The sequence below is a fragment of the Megalobrama amblycephala genome, linkage group LG2 (genome assembly GCF_018812025.1).
Source record: "Megalobrama amblycephala isolate DHTTF-2021 linkage group LG2, ASM1881202v1, whole genome shotgun sequence".
NCBI classification, from domain to species: domain Eukaryota; kingdom Metazoa; phylum Chordata; class Actinopteri; order Cypriniformes; family Xenocyprididae; genus Megalobrama; species Megalobrama amblycephala.
Genome location: NC_063045.1, coordinates 17,471,327 through 17,489,612, shown reverse-complemented (window position 1 = coordinate 17,489,612; position 18,286 = coordinate 17,471,327). Strand labels below are relative to the sequence as shown.

The window sequence follows — 18,286 nt, the reverse complement described above, 5'->3', positions numbered from 1 at the left end:
AGCCTTTCTCTACTTGAAGGCATGTGCGCTGCTTTCCACACACACAATGTCATCAGACCTGCATCAGGTGAGGTCAGTAGGGGTTGAGCCGGTACTATGGCGTGTGTTAGTTGCAGTCAAGGCCCTGGTATACAAACAAAGTTTGAAATACGTGAGCAGCGATATACTGTTATCGAACATCTGACGCCTCCAACACTGCTGAGAGTTCCTGAGGGTGCAGATCACAGACAGTCTGACATGGACTCTCAACACCACCTCTGTTGTGAAGAGAGCACAGCAGCGTCTTCATTTTCTGTGCCGGATGAGAAGAGCACACCTTTCCCCTCCTCGGCACTTTCTACAGAGGTACTATAGAGAGCATGCTGACCAGCTGCATCTCTGTCTGGTTTGGGGACTGCAAAGTCTCAGACTGGAAGCCTGTATAGAGAGTGGTGAAGACATCATCGGCTTTTCATTGCTTTCCATCCAGGACCTCGCATACAAAAGCTGTCTGACCCGGACCCAAAACATTACAAAAGACCCCACCCATCCTCATCATGGACTGTTTTCTCTGCTGCCCTCTGGCAAGAGGTTTCACAGCATTCGGGGCAGAACAGCCAGATTCTGCAACAGCTTTTTCCCACAAGCTATCAGACTCTTAAACTCAAAATAACCCCTTAACCACTATATCTCACTGAATCCCCTGCAGTGAGCTTCATGTGAACTGGACTGGGATACTGCAATAACAGTTTTTATTTATAATGGGCAATAACTGAATTTATGTCACCACTTAACAAGTGCAATAATTTGATTTATATGCTGCCAATTACCATGTGCAATATCAATATCTGCTGTATATGCCACTGTCAAATTACTTTTAGTGCTATATTTTAATGCACGCTGTAGCATGTCTTATTATATTTATATATTTATATGTATAATCGTACATGTTTAGTTAGAGTAGTATTTATAAGCCAGTGGAATTATAAGTCGGTGCACTCTGTACAGTTGAATGACAATAAAAGATATCTAATCTAATCTAGTTTAGATGAATATGTATGTATGTGCTACACGCTTCTCAGTAACAAATTAAAAATCAAAAAATCAAAAAACAGCAAGCATTTTTTTAAAGCATAAGAAAAGCATCTGATCATAACAACATGGGCACGTTAGCACGAGCGCTGCAAATTAGCACTCCAGTAAAGTCACTTCATGTTTATTTATATGGCACTTTATTCAATAGATTCATCAGAAGCACAACTTCATTTCTACTAAAAGCAGCTATCCAGTGTGTTCATGTTTTCACCCATGGTGATCTTATCTTGATGGACTCACACATAAGAAATGAGTCAGAGAAGATTTAGGCATGAAAGAAGGAGGAGCCTCACCCCACACCTCCTATTACGTCATCTTCACGGACCAATGGTAGTACGAAGGTGTTTTGTAGCTGGAGCCGCTTCGAACTCCCAAAACGAACTTTGTTTTGGCCTGATTTTGTCTGAAATGACATCACATCTGTTTGTTCTTCTATTTCGTTTGAAGTAAATTGGGGCCTTCAGTCAACTGGGTTTTTTTTTTATTATTATCCTGTCCCCTGCTGAAGAGTGATAAACTTGCACAACCCTTTCCTGTACAAGTCTGTACACTGTGAGAAAAAAAAAGTGCAACAAGTGCTCTTAAGCGGTACAACAGCTTTTCACTCTTATATTTACCTTTAAAAGTTACTTATTAGTACTTGAGAGTATTAATACGTACCCTTAAAGGGGATCTATTATGCCCCTTTTCACAAGATGTAATATAAGTCTCTGGTGTCCCCAGAATGTGTCTGTGAATTTTCAGCTCAAAATACCACACAGATCATTGATTATACCTTAAATTTGCCCCTATTTGGGTATGAGCAAAAACACAAATTTTTTGTGTGTGTGCCTTTAAATGCAAATGGACTGCTGCTCTCGTCCCCCTTTCCAGAAGAGGGTGGAGGTTTAACAGCTCGCACTTCGGTTGCACAACAACAACAAAGCTGGATAATCTCACGCAGCCAAAATGACAATTGTCAGTAATGATGTTCAGCCTTACATTATTCAAACCAGAGTTGGACACTGATGGAGAGACTCAGGAAGAAGTTACAACTTTTAAAATGCATCTGGACATTTCTGAATGGTTAGTGGATAAATTTGTGTAGTTGCTGTGGAGTTCTATCATGTGCCGTCATGTTGATCTTTTGTGCAAATCCAGCATTGAATTGACCCTCACATGGGCGTAGGTTTAGGGGGGGACGCTAGGTACTAGTCCCTATCAATATTTTGAGATGACAAATTTGTCCCCACCAATATTTAGCAAGCTCCTTTGAACTGCTATTTGGATCTTTGCACTGCTATTTGGATCGACTCTAACGGCCAGGACGACGACAGTACAAGAAACGCCGTAATTTGATTGGCGGCGGGGTATCTGACAGGCTACACGCGCGGGCCGGGACTACTTTTGTGCTTGCACTAGCAGCGAGCGGGTGGGGTGTGTGTGTGTGTGTGTGTGTGTGTGTGTGTGTGTGTGTGTGTGTGTGTGTGTGCGCGCGCATGTTGACGACGCCGACGGTAAGTTACCAGGGTTGTCTCTCTGCCACATACAAAAGCCAGAGTAAAAACATTTTAATATTCCGTTTTTTTTGCCCCTTTTTGTACTTTGTAGATGCCACCCAAGAAGAAGAAAGGGGACATAAGAAGCTTTTTCATAAAGCAGAGTCAGAGTGTAAGTAGGCAAAATAACTAGCTAGCCACACACATAAACTAGCAGTAGTGACTGACCAGGCTTTCAAATGCAGTTTCTACTGTGGAAAATAATATTAACTGTAATGTATTTGTAAGTGTTACCCAGGATGATAGAATGCTACGTTAGCAAGTAACTGAATGTCAATCAAAGACTGATGTCAATTAGCCTGTACCTTAACTTAGAATCTTGCAGTCAACATAAACGGTGGATCTGAGACATTTTTCGTTTCCTACATTCTGTTTATGTAATGTATTTGTGAGTGTAGCCTACAGGTTTTTATTTTTATTTTTTGAGAGTGCATTTTTGAGATTATACAGTTATACTAGCTCTTTAGGGACAGTATACAGGATGGTATATCGGGGTCAGGAATCCTGACTCAGGATACAATATAATGAGATGAAGTATAATGAGATGAAGATTCACTTCTGTATTGTGATATTCTGTATTGCCAACAGTCTGAAATAAAAAAGGAAATCACCATTAAATCACTGGTATCTTACAACAAAAGAATTCCGGGGGGGTGTCCCCACCAAAGCTGAGACCAAACCTACGCCCATGGACCCTCATGATGGCATTGCAAAAACACTCTACTACAACAACTCTTCCTCTTCTCCAAAGCAGCCCAACATGGCCTTGCCCCCTCTGTTGCGTGGGGCAGGGTTTATGTAAATTTTGGGGTAAGTGATGTTACCAACACAGGAAGAAGCTTGTTGTAGTCCCTACCAGCCATTTGTTGTAGTCCTTAAAAAGCGACTTCTGTAAAAGAAAATATCTCCCTTTGCATTGAACTTGAGCATCATAACTTTGCAGATGTTGTTTATGCTCAAACAACAACTAAAGTTAAAAAAAAATGAAATCATAATCAAGGACCCCTTTAAGGTAATACTTTGAAACTTTTAGGGGTCAATAAGGTACAAAGATACTGTATCAAATATGTGTTCAACACATACACTCCCTTCAGATGTGAATCTCACTTAAGATGGCGGACTACCCTGTAAAGTCCACTTTGCAGGGCACTTACGGTCGAACAAAATAAACCCCAGGATCAGGGTCTAAACACCCCAAGAGTTTCCACAAAATGTTGGAATGACTGTATAAGGCTAAGATGCTCTGAAGTAGTTTGTTAGACAAGCTAGTGTCTAGCTAGTGTTGCATACAGAATTGCACTTTCAAAGGATTTTGCTGTCATCAACAAGACTTCCAAACAGAACTGTTTTAGTGCTGTGAGCATTCAGAGGATGGAAAAGAACAGATCTAGTAGAATTTTTCAGTAATTCCATCTACATGTGAAAGTGATACAAGATCCAACAAGTGTTCTAGAACTCTCAAAAACGGCTTGCCTGGAATCTGAGGTACTGATGTACAAGTGTGTTGTTATGGTAACTGGGCATGCAGACAGGGAGCTAATAGGGTAATTGACCTGCGAGTAGCAGGTTCTTAATCCACCCCCAAAACTCTCACACACATACAAACACTACCCTCCCACTCAACCCGCAGGGGTCATCCTTTATCGGAAAACGCTGCTGTGTTTCTGTAATGTACATGGGGATGAGTCTCTCGTAGAGCAATGAGGATGTGACTCACGTTGCAAGTGCAACAAGAAAGTAAATAAGAAAGAGACTAAGACAGAAGTTTTTGCCATAAACAACCTATTATTTTCCATATCTTTCACAGAACCCTGTTGGAAATTCTGGCTAACACCATCTTCAGATAATAGATGGTTTTGCCTGTTGCTGGTCCAAGCTGATCTTGATATCCCCGTTTACGTCTGGTATAAACAATTCTCTAACAATCTCTCTGTTAACATTCTCATTTGGGGATAAAGGTTGACTTGGTAGACCACCTTAGACTAGCAACAAACCAGCTAGCATGCATCAAAAACCAGTACAACCGCTGTTTTTGTTTTGTTTTGTTTTTCTGCAGACAAACAGAAAAATACTACCAAAGCAGACCACGTGATCAGAAGAGCAAAGAACAAAGAAATGAAGGGAGTATACAAGATGTGAGTTTTTCATACACTGAATTTTACCATGAATGATCAGAGCATAAGAGGACACAACAGGGAACCTTCCCATAATGCACTTGCAACAGCAGGGTCAGTCTGTCTGCAGCTGGACCGCAAGGCCAAAACCCATTGTCTAGGCCTGATAGAAAAAGATCAAATAGATTCTACAGAGATTATTAAGAGTGCACAGTATAGATATTCAGACAGAGAGGACAGCAGGCTGACAGAAGTGAGTTGGATGTGAGAATAAAGCAACGGCTCGAGTGCAGCAAACCGTAAAGTGCGCTGAAAAATTATCAATATATTATTCGGTCACAGGTGAACTTAATACTTATCCAAACTGCATGGTGCAAATTTTCAAAGGCTTGTCCACTCCATTTTTAAGTATCCTTTGACAAGAAACTGACCTCTGTGAGTTATTTCACATGCTTAGACCTCTTTAGTTACAAAGAAATTATGTATCAAAGGTCTTCGGTAAGCGTCAAATCGTTTATCGTTTCTCCTGCTGTCAAGCCTCCGTTCTTGACAAAAGCATTCCCTGAGGGGTGTGAGACGAATAACACAGAGGAAACCTCTCGTTTTCATCTTCCGCAACTCCCCCATGTCTCCATTTCACATGGTTCGTGTTGCTGTGATCTTCTGAATTTCTTTGCATGTAACAGATCTTGTCACAGTGATACAGAATAATGTACAAAGGTTTAGTACTTGGTGCTCTCGGTATGTGAGAGAAAACTGGCGAATTGGCGGAGGTCTTTGTGGTTGGCTCTGCTTTAATAGTTGGCATGGGATTTTGATGTTTGTTATTGCACAGTTGGATTAAATGCCACAGGAGCCAAGATCACCCTATCCATGAAGAGTTTTGACAAGCATTTAATTTCACATTTAATCTCCTATTGAAACAGGAAGTGATTCCATACAGTATGTCCCTTCCCACACTTGGACCAAAGGGCAAAGGTTTGGCTAGTCAGCATGGCCCAGTTAACCCCTGCTCTGGTAGATGCTTTAATAACATCTGACTCTAAAAAGTGAATAAGACAGCTTTCCTGAAAGAGTTCTCTATTTCAGGAGAGATGTCTTATTCACACATTACCTGTAATAATTAAAGAGGTAACATATGACCCAAAAGGATGTCAGAAAAAGATAGAGGTGGACAAATATATGTAATCAGAATAATTCCTTTATCTATTCTTTAAAGTACTTCCCAGCTGTAAAATTTCCTCCCAAAATAGAATAATTAATACATCAGATCTCTATGCTATTCCCTTGTGCCTGGTTCTATAAAGTTTTTTATCCCAAATAAGCTCTAGCTCTGTATCTCTCTTCTTTTGTCCTTGGGCTTTAGTATTAGCCATCTTTTGCTGAGGTGTTTCTTTTCATTGGCATTATCGTTTCACTTATCAGAACCTTTATATGCTGGTGGGAAAGACGCTAAACTTTTTGTGTGCGTCAGCAGGAATTTGAGTTTTTGAAGCATTATTCAGATTTAGTGTGGGCCTGTAATCAGAGGTATACAATATATAGTATACAATTTATTTTTGTTTAACCCATAAAACTCCATAACTACTTAAAATGAACAATGAAAACAGGAATTTAATGGTGGAGTTTAATTTTCAGTCTCCTCCAAATCTTTTGCTATTGGATAACCAGTTGGTTAAATTGGTCAAACAACATTGGAAGCTCAACCAACTCAACCAGTCCCCCGCAAGGTATTCAACCAACTTTAACCCAGGTGACTGAGATGGTTTACCAGGTTGAATTACCAGCTGGTAGCTCAGCTTATCAACTACCTAAACCAGCTTGGACAAGTTTATGGGTCGTGCATAGCCTGGATGCCAGCCGAACTTAGCCCCGCCCACAACATTTTGAGGTTGGAGAGTTCGGTCTGGACTCGATCCGTAGAGGAGTAATTATGCCCGAACAGAAACTGTTCGGACCAATCACATTGTCAGGGCAATGATTGACAGATTATCACCAGAAACGTAATCAGCCACGTCATCAAAGAGCGCTTGGGGAGTTTGATTGACAAGTGATCTAACCAATCAGAACGCTGCATCCGCCATTTTGTCCAACAAAGCAGTCAGGAGTTAGAAGATTAACCTCGGTGGAGTTAAACTTGAAAAATTGTGCATATTGACGTCTTTCCGCGTTTGAAACAACATTCATTCTCATGTTCATTCATGTTTATTTGATGCTATAAATGGACTAGTAGGAAGAGATGATCGGTTCACGAGCCTCTTGAGCTGAGGCGCTACAGCAATCTGTCACGATCATGGTCACAACCCATTAAAGAGCCACAAAACGGTTTTTATTGTTTGAATTTTTTTAATAACTACACAGTTTGAAAGCTGGGACTTTGTTTAATATCATAAGTAACCTGCTCTGTCTCGTCTGTCGATGTGTTGTCAGTTTCCTTTTTGCTCCGCAATGTATTTTCCACTCACCGCGCCACGGCTTGTCGGACAAAGCAACAGTAACTAAGGGGGGCGGGTCTTTGCGAAAGGTCAATTAGTTTACAACAATGATGGCTGTTGATGAACTGAGATGTGTAGATTCCGCCATCGCGTCCGTTATAGAAGATATCGACAGCGCATTAATTTTAAAAAAGGAACAGAGGACCGCGATCAAGGCATTTGTCGATGGGAAAGATGTCTTTGCCGTCCTTCCTACGGGATTCGGCAAAAGTTTGATTTATCAGCTGGCCCCGATGGTCGTTAAGAAGAGTTCTTCTGTTGACAACTATGCGTCGCTCAACATACGTCACTTACTCTGTAGCTCTGATTGGTTGTAGGTCTATCCAATTGAGGTCTTTCCTGGATCGGTTGAAATACGCCCCCATAATCAAAGCCCAATGGAGCAGTATCAGACTCATATTCGAACTAGAATTGAGTATGACCACGTCAGGCTAGGTCGTGCATAGATGGCAGCCAGTTTCAACATTCCCAGTTTCCAACAAGCAAAATCAGCTATAAAGTAATACAGGTTTATAACGACATGAGGGTGACTAAACAATGGCAGCGTTTTCATTTTTAGGTGAACCGTCGCTTTAAGAACTACTGGTACCAATTATAACTCAACCTTTTATAACCACTCAACCTGTCTTGTTTTTCTCTTCCAGCATCTGTCCTCCAACCATGTTTTTGTCTGACAATCTCTCCGTGTTTGTCTCTCTCCTCTATCTGGAGTATTCTGGGTAATTTTCTTCATGTTCTCAGTATGGCTACATGGCTTCTCTCTTGCTGTCTCTGTCTGGTAATCACACAGCTCAGATTAGTTCCCTAGTGACTTGTGCCTCAGATCAGATCTGAGGCTTATATTTGATTCTGAGAGAATGTAATGGCCACCGAAAGTGGGAGAGAAACTTCTTGGTTATCTGCAGGCTGCATGTGAAAAATAATAACTAGCAGACATGGGCTCATGCAATGAAAGTCAGAAACATATTTAAATATATATTTTACTAGAGATGAAAGCTTTTTAAAAAAACAAACAAATAAGCTTTCTGACTGAATGACTGTCGGTAGGTGTTCAACACATTAAAATGTCCATACAAAGTCACAAAATGGCTGCTAATTGTGTTTTTTTGCTGAGCAAATGGCTTGGTGATGTTAGTATCTCATGGCGGTGGGGAAGAAATCCTTTATCTTGCTGGCATTTACATTTTTTTTTGCACTGCAACAACTAGAGATCATACGTAAAAAAAAAAAAAAAATAGATGACTCGGCATTAACAACAATTGTTTCAGATCTAACTATTGCTCAAACCCTAATGCTCTTCAAACATTCACAATAAGATAATGCACTTGTTTTTAAATTTATAAGAACAAATAATTAATTGGACAAGAATTACCATCTAAATTGTTACTGTTTTCTTACGTCTTCTGAAACATGCTAAAATTTTTGCAACTATGCAACATTAATATTTAATTTAAGTTTACATAACTTCCCAGGTGAAAAAAAAGTACATTTCTATAATGTACTTAAAGTGCTCTATTTTCGTGCACTAATTTTGTACTTAATATACTAAAATTCTTCTTTAGTACTTCTTAAGATTATCTTAAGAACATCTAAGTGTACTCAACTGTGCTATTTTAAGACAGTATGAAACATGAACTAAAATGTGCTTTTAATATACTATCTCTGTATTTAAAAAATGTATTTAGATACCAGTTACAGTACATTTGAACCCATAGTGTGCTACAAGTGGTAGCTAAATATACAGGTATTTTTAAATACAGAGATAGTATATTAAAAACACATTTTAGTTCATACTTCATGCTGTCTCTAAATAGCACAGTTGAGTACACTTAGATTTTCTCAAGATGATCTAAAGAAGTACAAACCCGATTCCAAAAAGTTGGGACACTGTACAAATTGCGAATAAAAACAGAATGCAATGATGTGTAAGTTTCAAATTTCAATATTTTATTCAGAATACAACATAGATGACATATCAAATGTTTAAACTGAGAAAATATATAATTTTAAGGGAAAAATAAGTTGATTTTAAATTTAATGGCATCAACACATCTCAAAAGAGTTGGGACAAGGCCATTTTTACCACTGTGTGGCATCCCCTCTTCTTTTTATAACAGTCTGCAAACGTCTGGGGAGACAAGTTGCTCAAGTTTAGGAATAGGAATGTTGTCCCATTCTTGTCTAATACAGGCTTCTAGTTGCTCAACTGTCTTAGGTCTTCTTTGTCGCATCTTCCTCTTTATGATGTGCCAAATGTTTTCTATGGGTGAAAGATCTGGACTGCAGGCTGGCCATTTCAGTACCCGGATCCTTCTTCTACGCAGCCATGATGTTGTAATTGATGCAGTATTTGGTCTGGCATTGTCATGTTGGAAAATGCAAGGTCTTTCCTGAAAGAGACGACGTCTGGATGGGAGCATATGTTGTTCTAGAACTTGGATATACCTTTCAGCATTGATGGTGCCTTTCCAGATGTGTAAGCTGCCCATACCACACGCACTCATGCAACCCCATACCATCAGAGATGCAGGCTTCTGAACTGAGCGCTGATAACAACTTGGGTTGTCCTTGTCCTCTTTAGTCCGGATGACATGGCGTCCCAGTTTTCCAAAAAGAACTTCAAATTTTGATTTGTCTGACCACAGAACAGTTTTCCACTTTGCCACAGTCCATTTTAAATGAGCCTTGGCCCAGAGAAAACGCCTGCGCTTCTGGATCATGTTTAGATATGGCTTCTTTTTTGACCTATAGAGTTTTAGCCGGCAACGGCGAATGGCACGGTGGATTGTGTTCACCGACAATGTTTTCTGGAAGTATTCCTGAGCCCATGTTGTGATTTCCATTACAGTAGCATTCCTGTATGTGATGCAGCGCCGTCTAAGGGCCCGAAGATCACGGGCATCCAGTATGGTTTTTCCGGCCTTGACCCTTACGCACAGAGATTGTTCCAGATTCTCTGAATCTTTGGATGATATTATGCACGCTAGATGATGATAACTTCAAACTCTTTGCAATTTTTCTCTGAGAAACTCCTTTCTGATATTGCTCCACTATTTTTCGCCGCAGCATTGGGGAATTGGTGATCCTCTGCCCATCTTGACTTCTGAGAGACACTGCCACTCTGAGAGGCTCTTTTTGCCAAATGACCTAATAATTTGCCAATTAGTCCTCCAGCTGTTCCTTATATGTACATTTAACTTTTCCGGCCTCTTATTGCTACCTGTCCCAACTTTTTTGGAATGTGTAGCTCTCATGAAATCCAAAATGAGCCAATATTTGGCATGACATTTCAAAATGTCTCACTTGCAACATTTGATACGTTATCTATATTCTATTGTGAATAAAATATAAGTTTATGAGATTTGTAAATTACTGCATTCCTTTTTTATTCACAATTTGTAAAGTGTCCCAAATTTTTGGAATCGGGTTTGTACTAAAGAAGAATTTTTAGTATATCAAGTACAAAATTAGTGCACGAAAATAGAGCACTTTAAGTACTTTATAGAAGTATACTTTTTTTTCACCTGGGTTTCTAGTACTACACCATTGCAATCTGAACAGCTTTGGTGCCACAACGGTTGTATGCAGGGTCAAAAGTAGCATTAACTCAGAATTATTAGCATGAAGCATTGCTTAACTCAGGGTTAAAAGTGGTCTTAACATGAAGTAAAATAAGGGGTTAACCAAGGGTTAAGTGTAGCTTCTCTTGAAAATTGTGTGGGCATAAACAGTGTCCGTAACATGACACAATATGTTGCTTTCCACATCTGGGAATTTCAGCTTTTGCTAGTGTAAAATTTGCTGTTGTATTTGACATATACAGCCTGAATAAACGGCACTCACAGAGAAGCATTAATCCACAGTCACACGGGGAGCCACACTGTAAATGAGAGGCCATATTTTAACATCTTTTTCCCCACACATCCCCGACTGCAGCGAATTTATCACGTTCACGTCAAGTAGGCCTACTTTCTCTGTCATCAAAGGGAATGTCTCCAGGGATGTTGAGGCGGGAAATATGGCTCTGACAGTGTTAGCATTCAATAGGCTCCCCATTGCTACACCTTTTGATTTATAAACCCCAGCTAAAATCAGTAACCCATGGTGGGCTGGGAAAGGGGTTTCATCAAGCTTCCAATTTTCACCATAAACCTGTTTTCCCTCTTGACCGGTCACCTCGGGAATGTAATTTGCCACTGATGTGAGACGATTTGAGGTGAATATTTCCTGGCAAAGAGGCAAAAGATCCCACAAACAAAACTGAATTAATGAGATCAAAGATTTATTTTTGCATCAAAGTGACACTAAAAGAGTTTTTAAAAAGCATTTCAACATGCCACCATAACAAGTTAAGGCCACCAATGTAAATAATGGAACTTAAAAGGAATCAGACATAACAAAGTTAATACTTCATAAGTTTGATTGGGTTCACTCAAGTTTGCTGCTGCTAATTATTTATTTATTTATTTTTACTTTCATCAAAGCCACCAAAGCTAGTTCATCCAAAGTTCACTGCTTTCTGTCCACACTTGGTTTGATTGCTTGCCTCCGCAGGTCTCTATTTTGGGTCTGTGGTACATTTGTGTCATCAACATGAATATCACTGTGAGTCTGTGCAGCGTAGGCTGGATTGCCAAGGTTACTATAGTTTTGACTTTTAAATTTAGTTTTTATTTTCATTTTATCTTCAGTTTGTCTAATTAAATTATATTGTAACAGCTGCATTGAATTTCTCAGTGCAAGTGGCATTTTCATGTTTAATGTAGGCTGCTTATAAAATTGTAATTCGGTATGCTTTTAGTTTTCATTCTATATATTGCATATACTAATCTAAAAAAAAAAATTAAATCTAAAAAAAATACTAAATAATTTATTTTAGTTACATTTGAATACAATAAAAAAGCTATATAATTGAACAGAACATCATGTTACAAAGGCTTTATGTAATATGTAAAACTGTAGCAATAATACAGACTTTGGATGTGTTGATAATGTTCTGGCAAAGCATAACACCCAACAAAAAGAGGAAAAACGCATCCTTCACCTTCTGTTTCAGTGTTAGTGTTGAACTCTTGTGCTGTGTTCACACTTGTGAAAACATGAGAGAAATCTGAATAAAAGGGGCATGGATGTTTATGATGGAGAGAGAAAGCAAGAAAGCAGGTGAATAAGCAACAAATAAAAGGAGACTTTTACATGGTTCATAAATTACTGCCACGGCTCTTCATATTGCACTTGTCGTATTTGATGGATCATTACAGTAATCCGTCATTTATAGAAACATCACGTCTGTCACCATTAAGCAATGTTATAGATCACAATAGCGCACAATGTTTTCTACTAGACAGTGGCGAATATTAGGTAACATTTGACTGCCAAATGTGGCGACTGACCAATCAGCATCAAATATTCCAGACTCACGTAATAATTGACTCACACAACTCACAAATGTTGTTCTGAATCATAGACTGTAAAAAAAGATAGACAACGCACATCAGCTCTCTGCCATTGTAGTAAGTGACGCTGCCAGTGTGCCAATATGAACTTGGAGCCTGAGTCTGTGCAGTAGCGAGCTTGAAGTTGAGCCGCGATATCAAGGTCCCGCCCACACTCCCGCAAAATCAGTTAATACAGTTTACTGCAGAACAACACATGTCGGTGTGAAATAAACAGTTCTGGAAATGTAGAAATTAAAGTTAAAGCTCCAATCTCCTCCTGAAGATCCAGAAAAAAGTCTGTTGATGCTTCAGTGATGCACAGCTGTCAATCATGACTTCAATTTATGACATCATGACGTCTTATTTAAAGAACGAACATTTGAACTAACGTCAGCGTGATAACTAAAATGACAGAAACCATCTTTGGAAAAAAAATATTTGATGTGTAATTTGATTGTTTAGTTTGTCCCACGTCCCATTAGATTAGATGGAGAGGGTGGGGCTTATGACCTATACTGCATCCAGCCACCTGGGGGCGATCAAGATGCTTTGCCTTCACTTTTCAGGACTCGTGTGGCACACTTGTTCTGAATTCAGACCATAGACTGTAAAAAAAAGATGGATGACGAACCTTCACTCTCTTCCATTGTAGAAAAGTGAAGCCGCCAGTGTCCAAATATGGCGCTGACATCTTGCCCTGATTACAGGACCTGCATCTGTGCATTAGTGAGCGTGAAGTGGAGCCACGATATCAAGGTCCCGCCCACACTCAGAACAACTCATTATGTTGGTGTGAAATAAACAGTTATGGAAATGTTGAAATTAAAGTTAAAGTTCAAATCTCCTGAAAAATTTGGCTTCACTTTTCAGGACTCGTGTGGCACGCTTGATTCAGACCAACAGCATGATTGAGAGTGTGATATTTTATCTGTTTTTGTCATTTTCATTCATTTTCATAAATATTTCTATAGATTTAATTAATGTTTATTTCAGTTTTAGTCATTTTACTACTTAAACTTATAGCAAGTTAGTTACCAAGGCAACGTGTGTGTGTGTGTGTGTGTGTCTATTATATATATATATTTAAAATATTATATTGTTTTTCATATAATATTTATAATTTATTTTATTTAAACTTCATTTCAGTTAGCGAAAACAGTTTTTAATAGTTTGATTTAGTTAACAACAGCACTGTGTTGAACGAATCAATTGAATTGCGTAAATGATTCATTGACTCGTTAATAAAGACAGTCAATTGTTGCATTTGAGAATGAATCAGCATTGTTGAACGAGTTGGTTGAGTAGCAATGTACAATGTAACTGCAGAAAGAGCCACTAAAAATCCCCACTACTAATGCACAAAGAAGACGAATTTTAGTATGAATTTTGTATGAGAAATAATTTTGGACTACACTGGACAACCATTTACAACCATGCCCATTTAAATGCTTCCACTCCTTGTCAATTGATGTTAGAGACCCAAGATGCACCAAGGCATTCTGAGTGTGGACGAGCCTAGACATGGCAGATCCATCAACGTCCACCAGCACTGGGCCCACTGAAACAGTGGCAATCAACAAAGGGCCACGTCACCCTCCAGACGATGGCAATCCCGAGTGCCCCCCTCCGTGCCAAGCCAAGTCGGCAACCAAAGCCGAGAACTGAGAGCTAAAGGCTTAGCTTTTCATCAAAGGCAAAATGCTTATCTCTCACCACAGAGCCTTGAGCTGCGTCATTTCCAAACATCTGCCACTGACCGAATAATGCTGAGAAAACTGATTTCTGATGAGCTAAAAGAGTTACACTGAAATTGAATGTAAAAAGTAAAATTCAAACTACTTTGCCCTCCGGGAATGAAAGTGGCACTATTTACTTCGAGATTAACGTCTCACTGAATGAAGCACCAATCCCTTGCTGAAGTATTTTTAAATTTTGCCCTTTCAAATCATTCACATTCATCTGAGAAATGCAGCTTATCAAGGCATCTTCTGTTGGTGGGATTACATTTTATTTTCGCATGCTTCTCAGTCTGAACAACAGCAAAATTTGCTCTCCCTGAAAACCCACTTCCAGAAAACTGTGACGAGATGGAAAGATAGACCGAGGGAGATAGACAGCGAGTGAGTCAGAGATACAGACAATGACTCAATGAGCACCAGAGAGCTGATCATTTATTTATAAATGGCTTACGACTGTGACTGCAGTGGATTGCTGGTATAATAAGAGGCCTTGTGGATGTACGTAAGAGACTTAAATGTGCGGCACCCCAGGGAGAGTGGAGTGAGCTGTGCAGTTTTTTTCTTTAAGTTGTCCTCTATGCAAGGAGAAATGCGATAAACTAATATGTCTAATTATATTTTAGGATATCTGTTATCAACTGAAAGAGAAGAAAGTGACTCAAGTGGGGGGAAAAATGCAGTTGTCCCACATAAGGTAGTCTGTGTCGTGTCAAGGGGTATCTTGAATCATTGGGGAATTTGTGATTTTCATTTCAAGTAAAATTTTGAGAGATTTTATATTTTACATAAATGTAATTTTACCTATCCATTTTGGTTGCAAAAATATTTAAGATGTAATTGCAATGACGAAATGCAATGAATAGAATAAATGAATAAATGTTGTTATATTTTTATTTAAATAATTTAGTTTCTATGTAGAAAATTGATGTATTGTCTAAGTTTGACTGGTTTATTCTTTGATTCTCTAAGACACACATGATTCACAGCTTCTTCAAGGCTGAAGTTGGTCCAGGCTTTAACTATAACAAAAACGTTTCTCAAAACACACTGATAAGTTGTACTTTTCTCTTAGTGAGGTACAGACAATATTCATCATTATTCTCTAATGTTTGAAGATGAAAAGGAAAATAAATATTTTAAGATAAGTTGAAGAAGTCATTCAAATAATATTTAGAAAGATAAATGTTGATTAATAACTTGATTATAAATCACGCAAAATGTATATAAAAATGTATAATAATGTATTAATGAATTAAATGTTCAAGGTGTCTGAATACATTTTGGTTTGACTGTGTATTTATAATATATATATATATATATATATATATATATATACACACACACACACACTAGTCAACATTTGAAGTGGATCAAAACCTTTCATCAAAGTTGTCCTAAAACCAAAATGCAATACTAGTTCTTGTCTTAGGACAACTTTGATTAACTTTTTTGATCCACTTCAAATGTTGACTACTGTATAAATGGTAATAAAATATAAGATCTCAGAGTTAAACTGTGTCAGAAAAAAATTGTCTTAATTATGTCAGATAACACTTAAGCAAAACATGATCAGGTCAAAGTGTCTGAATAATTTTTAATTTTTACTGGTAGTCCACTGTTTGAATAATTTTTGGGTAAAATATGTCACAGTTTACTTTATTTTGCTATCCTCACTTACATAAATGAACTATAGTGTCCTGCACCCACTAGTAAAAATATATCAAAAATATCTGAATAATTTTTGGTTTGACTGTATATAGTCAAGTCAAGTATGTATATATATTTAAGGTGTGGATGGGCACAATTCTCTGGAGATTTCTTTGCAAATTCATGGATAATGTCGTTTTTCAACAGGAATTCCATTACGCTTGATTATTTAAAACATAAGATGAAATGATGCAGATTGATGAAAGCATATACAATTGATTAACCAGCTCATCATTAAAAATCAATTCTCCCATGGAGAAAATGAATGGGATTTTTACATCCTGAACCCAACTGTTGTGCTCTATATACTCACCCTTGATTTAAAGTCTAGGCAGTTATTTTTTTCATTTACAATCAAACTAGCTAAAAATGTTGCATGTACAAAATATGATATTGTACCATAACTCCATAAATTGACTAAAACAAAGCAAAAACACACCTGATGTGCATTCTTTATTCATCACTTTTTAGGAGTTAAACCTTGCTGTATTTTTTTGTAAAAAGTTTTCTCAATCTTGCTCTGACCAAAGTCAGTTGAATGCATTTGACATCGTAATAACCACTTCCAAACTTGTAAATACAAACTTCCCAGGAGGACTTGAACAAACCAATATTCTGCAAGGGTGTTATTTTCTCTTACATTGTGTAGTTTTATTCATGGCTTATGAAGATGAAGGTGAGCTACACAGCCTGTCCACGTTAGCATCTGGTACACTCAATGAATTTCAAGTTGTGACACTGGTAGAGAGAAAGGAGATGTTCCCTTCTTTCTGTATACCAGAATATTAGCCTTTGTTTTTAAGGTCATGTGCAGAAGCTAGAAAGTTTTCCAAATTTGTTGTCCTCAGAAGTATTGATTATATTTCAGCATCTAAGGCCACTTAGCGTTTATTAATTAGAGCTCTGCCCCTCATTTTAAGCATGATTGGTTAATCCTCTGTGCATTATTTTATGTATTGGCAGTGCATAACCACAGGCTAATAAACAGAAGCCATGTTTGGACAAAGCAAAGAGGATTGAAGCTTCCTCTTTCAAAACAATGTCATTCTTTGACTTTGTTTAGTCTGCCTTTCCAAGATGAAAGACTTTTTTTTCCCCCCTTTGTTCAGTCAAGCCTAGTGTATTACCAATTTGCAAACTTTGATAGCCATCTCGCTGTCAGGCTTCCCTATGTCAACTACAGGCCTGTTTATTCATCTGGTTATAAATACTTCAACCAGATCATCTTTACATGGCTTCAACTACTAAAAATGCTTTGAAATCAGCAAATTTGTTAAAAAAAAAAAATAATAATAATAAAAACAAAATCCCTGAGTGATCTGTCTTGCTTGGTTATTCTAATATGTGACCCTGGACCACAAAACCAGTCATAAGTCACACTACATTTGTAGCAATAACATTGTATGGGTAAAAATTATCGATTTTTCTTTTATGCCAAAAATCATTAGGATATTAAGTAAAGATCATGTTCTATGAAGATGTTTTGTACATTTCCTACAGTAAATATAAATATATCAAATTTATTTTTGTAAGTAAAATGCATTGCTAAGGACTACTTTAAAGGCGATTTTCTCAATATTTTGATTTTTTTATTGCACCCTCAGATTCCAGTTTTTCAAATAGTTGTATCTCGACCAAATATTGGCCTATCCTAACAAACCATACAACAATTTAAAAAAAATTGTCCCTTATGACTGGATTTGTGGTCCAGGGTCACATATGATAAATTTCACTTCCCAATCTGTCACCTCAAATGCTTATGCTGTAAATGTCCCATTAATTTTCTCCATGGGAGAATTGATTTTTAATGATGAGCTTGTTAATCAATTGTATATGCTTTCATCAATCTGCATCATTTCATTTTATGTTTTAAATAATCATGCATAATGGAATTCCTGTTGAAAAACGACATTATCCATGAATTTGCAAAAAAATCTCCAGAGAATTGTGCCCATCCACACCTTAAATATATATACATACTTGACTTGACTATATACAGTCAAACCAAAAATTATTCAGACATTTTTTATATTTTTGATATATTTTTAATAGTGGGTGCAGGACACTATAGTTCATTTATGTAAGTGAGGATAGCAAAATAAAGTAAACTGTGACATATTATACCCAAAAATTCTTCATACAGTGGACTACCAGTAAAATTGATCAATATTTGGAACCAAA

General features: G+C 37.8%; 1 long non-coding RNA gene across 1 annotated transcript; it reads left to right on the top strand.

The window, feature by feature from the left end:
- Window positions 1-2,529: 2,529 nt before the first annotated feature.
- LOC125262840 lies at window positions 2,530-5,671 on the top strand. Its single transcript, XR_007183628.1, has 5 exons — window positions 2,530-2,570; window positions 2,665-2,724; window positions 3,201-3,422; window positions 4,420-4,516; window positions 4,669-5,671. It is a non-coding gene; the product is annotated as an uncharacterized LOC125262840 (long non-coding RNA).
- Window positions 5,672-18,286: the final 12,615 nt, after the last annotated feature.